The 4,322-nt window shown below is 40.4% G+C and overlaps 1 protein-coding gene across 6 annotated transcripts in view; it reads left to right on the forward strand.

The window, feature by feature from the left end:
• FHL1 (four and a half LIM domains 1) overlaps positions 1-4,322 on the forward strand; it is a 62,512-nt gene that overhangs the window by 936 nt on the left and 57,254 nt on the right. The window contains exon 1 of one of the 6 annotated variants that reach the window (XM_017514122.1): positions 47-89. The exons of the other annotated variants lie outside the window; for them this stretch is intronic. The gene's annotated coding sequence lies outside the window, so the exon portion shown is untranslated. Of the gene's footprint in view, positions 1-46; positions 90-4,322 lie in introns of those variants that run through there. 6 annotated transcript variants of the gene reach the window in all.

The following is a 4,322-nucleotide window of genomic DNA, read 5'->3' on the forward strand; positions in this document are numbered from 1 at the left end:
GAGTGGGGGTGGGGAGAGGGGGGATTTCAGCTCCATCGTGGAATCTAGAGAAGCCCTAGGGTTCTATCACTGGCGTTGAGCCTTAGAAGGTGGGTTTTCAAAACTGCAAGGCGTGACCTTTCCCGTCTCAAAAAGCGTGAAATCCTGACAGGGTGCCGTCTGTTCTAGGTTCTGGGAGAGAGGTTTCTGCTTTCGAAGTTTCTGTTCCGTTCCTCTCTGCTTTTAGTCGTTCCAGGACTAGGTAAAGGTTTAAAAATCATTAAGGCTAAGGGAAAGACTGTTGTGTCGTTCGTGTTGAGCACTGTATTATTTTCTGCATTTGGGAATGTGCGAGTTTCTCAGGTTTGTTTTCATTGCCTTTTACAAAAAAAGCCCGTACTAGGGAGACCCCTTGGGAAAAGAAAAGGACAAGGCTTATTAATGGTATGCCAGGTTTGGTTTTTGAATTTCCTGAAGGGCAGGAGATACATCCTTGTAGCATTTCGCTTGGTTTTCAGAAGAGTAGAAATAGTAGAATAAGCGTATGTCTTTGCTGGAAGTCCCCTTGTATTCATTTAAATTATCCCTTCGGGATTAACCGAGCCCCCTTTGATTTGGATTTGGAATAGATCCAGTTTTCCTAATTGGAGCCATCATCTTGTAATTGCTTGTAATTCTTCTCTGGGTTATCGAATCTATGGCAAGCTTATAGAACAGCAGGAATAGTTTTTTCCGTCGTCTTGATTAAGACAGTTTTAATGTAAATGTTATGGCCTTCCTTGGAAATGGGAACATTTGCAGAATAGCACAAGTTTAAATTATGGGCCCCCCTGGAATTTTGTAAAGCCTTTCCCGCCCCAGCTCATCTACAAGAACTGGGCCCTCCCGATCCTTACACTGAAGAAGCAAGGGCTTCTGGGATGGTAGCTTTGCCTTTACAAACTCATGCTCATGTTTGCTTAAGAAGAGTACGTATTAACAAGGCATTTGCCTTTTATGTGGTGAGAATATAGTGTTTTCCCATTTTTGGTTACATAAGGTTCCAATCAAGTCTTTACGTTCAGTCTTTAAAAATGCTTATTTAACATTTTTAAGGGCAAATATAATCTTTATGCAACAGGAAATTGGTCAGATAGGCCCTGATTTGTGCAAATCACCTCACAGTAAGTACACAGTCTAAGACAACCATATAGATTCTATAACCATATATGGTTTTTGAAATTCTAGGCCACCATTCCCATATTTAATTTTCAGAAAAGGAAAAATTTTTTTCAACCAAGTCTAGATTTTTGAGTGAAACTAAGAAAAATTGTGTAAGATTTGAATTGATGAAATTCCTCTTGTATAATAGCAGTGCGTTGGAGATTAAATATATATTAAATGAATGGACTGCTAAAACAAGATAATTATTTTTTACTGGAAGTATTAAACTGGAAATGTTTAAGAGGAAATAGATTTTGGGTCACAAAGATCAACAAGAAAGCATTTATTTGCACTATTGTGTTATAATGTTAATATGGTATTCATTCTGTGCCCAAGTAACAATAGAAAAAATAGCATATTTTTATAATACAACTTAAGTTCTTTTTCTGTGAGGAGTAGAATACAGAGAGAAGCATATTGACAGGAAATGAGCTTTAAGTTTCTCTCTGGACAAAAGGGTTAAATGGCGTATCTTTTACCTGGCTTTTTGAAAATCTGTTGCCCTCTAAAACTGGAAGAAAAAAAGATGAAAGATATTTCAGGAATGAACAGAAATCGGATCAAATTCTCTTGCTAGGTGTGCTTATAACTTTTACTGATATCCATTTGAAAATTTGTAAATCAAGTTTTCATCTAAGAAATTTACCTTCACCTCTAAAGTTTGAGCATTAAAAAAGTTTGTTGAAGGCCTGGAAGGTAGTGTCCTGCGACTGAAGCCTGTTTTCCCACACTCCACCTCCTAGTTCCCTTCTTCCCCTCGCCTCTCCCCCCCCCCCCCCCCTCTGGTGCCAGTGACTTTGGCTTTTATAACCTTGTGGGAGTTGAACCAAATGTTCCTTCTTGCTTGAACTCTAGGCCTTATCTATTTGGCTGCTTTCCCCAACTTTTGCCTACTGAACTTTTTTTTTGGTTAATTGAACTATCTAGTTGTTTGGATTTGGGATAAAAGGGAGTAGACTATAATAATTTTCTCTTAAAAGATCTTTTCTTTTAGCTCCTGTGGAACATGAGCAGAGAAAGGTTCTTTTTTGGTTAGTGGTGTACTTAATTAAGCAGAATATATGACTGTTAGTTTATTCAACAAACATTTGCTGAGTTACCTCCTCTGTTGGAGGCTCTGTGCTGGGTGTGGGGGTGTATGGTTGATAAGAAATGGCTTCTGCCTTTCTGGTGCAGTTATGACAATGAAAAATCGACAATGAATCCGTTGTGAATAATCAAGAATTGTCTGGAGTTTTTGGACATACACACGGCAACCTTCTATACAGTAAATCTGCTTCAACCATGCAAACAGTGGGGGCGTTTCTTTCCGGTCACTTATTCACTGCATCGTATGTATCTTGCCTTCTCAATGAAGACATGTGTTTTCTTTTTTTTTTTTTTTTCATTTTGGGAGATCATATGGTTTATAAGTCATGTTAGGGTCTATGGCCTTTTCTTTTTTTAAAAAATTAAGTTTTATGTAAACTAAGACATAGCCGATTTCTTGATGTTTATATTCAGCTTTGTGTTACCGTATACAGTAGGGAGAAGTGGATGGCTGGCATCCCTTCCTGTGACTTCATGCATCTCTGGTGGCAAATTGGGCCTCCCCAAAATATTTTTCTGGGGTTGACTTTGAATTATGGACAATAATGGATGATGGAGCCCAGAAGAGTGGGGATAGTCCTAAATAGTAGCTGGAATAAACCTTTCATCTTCTGCAGGGCTACTTCCTGAGTGCCTGGAGAAATTCCCTCTTTATGGATAGTGCCACCCCGGTGATTTTCAGCCAGGGCGATTTTGCCCCCCAGGGGTCACTCAACAATTTTTGCCAGATGCGGTCTACTGGCATTCAGTTGGTTGAGGCAGGTATGCTGCTTAAATATCCAACAACACATAGGGCAGTGCCCGGCGGCAAATAATTATCTAGCCTGAAATGTCGATAATGCTGAGGTTGATGTAATTTCCTCTACAAAATGTAGTAGAACATAATTCCAGGAGAATGGAGAACAATAACAGTGTCTTGAGGTGACTGAGTAGTTGGCAGAGCTCACTTTATTAGTCTCAAAAATGACTAGTTCCAGCTGGGTGCTGTGGTTCATGCCTATGATCCCAGCACTTCGGGAGGCTGAGGCAGGCGGATCACGAGCTCCGGAGGCAAAGGTTGCTGTGAGCTGAGATTGCACCACTGCACTCCAGCCTGGGTGACAGAGCGAGACCCTGTCTCTAAATAAATAAATAAGACTAGTTGCTGCATACTAACCTGAAGAATTAAAGAAAATAACAGCCACCATTTATGGCACTTACTCTGTGCCAGAGGACTTGTATACATTATATATTCTCTTCGTTTTGTAAATGAGGAACCACGCTCAGAGAGGTAAAGGAACTTGCCCAGGGCCTCAGCTGGTCAAGGTTAGAAATAGAAATCAGAATTAAGATTATTACTCCTTTGAAGTTCATGGTTTTAAGCACAACTACGTATTATCTCCCTTGTGGCACACATCAGTCAAAATCTTAACAAAATAAAAATTACTATATGTCTTATATACCATTGGGTTTGCCTGAGAGTAATTACAACCATGAATATTAAATGTGATTATACTTGGAGTAAGTGACAAGGAGTAGTGGGAAAAGGGAACCAACATTAATTGAACACCTACTAAAATTTCAGGAAGCACACAATTAAATATACACCCATTGTCTAATTTGATCCTCACAGCAACTCTGCAGTTATGATGCACATTTCACAGATGAGAGTGGGAGATGTTTGGTAAGTAACTTGTCTAAGATTGCACAACTAATAAGCAGCAGGGTTGGGATTTGAAATGATGTCCCACAACTAAGTCACTCTTTGCTGCTTACTCTAAAGTTTGGAAGTAAGTTGAGCTTCTTGGAGAGAGGAGGGTAGCTGGTCCTAGGTAAAATGTAATTTCAGGCTGGGCACAGTGGCTCACGCCTGTAATCCCAGCACTTTGGGAGGCGAAGGTGGGTGGATCACCTGAGGTCAGGAGTTCAAGACCAACCTGGCCAACCCTGTCATGGCTAAAACACAAAAATTAGCCGGGTGTGGTAGCGGGTGCTTATTATCCCAGCTACTCTGGAGGCTGAGGCAGGGAAAATTGCATGAACCAGGAGGCAGAGGTTGCAGTGAGCCGAGA

Source organism: Cebus imitator, unplaced genomic scaffold (genome assembly GCF_001604975.1).
Source record: "Cebus imitator isolate Cc_AM_T3 unplaced genomic scaffold, Cebus_imitator-1.0 Scaffold517, whole genome shotgun sequence".
Taxonomy (NCBI): domain Eukaryota; kingdom Metazoa; phylum Chordata; class Mammalia; order Primates; family Cebidae; genus Cebus; species Cebus imitator.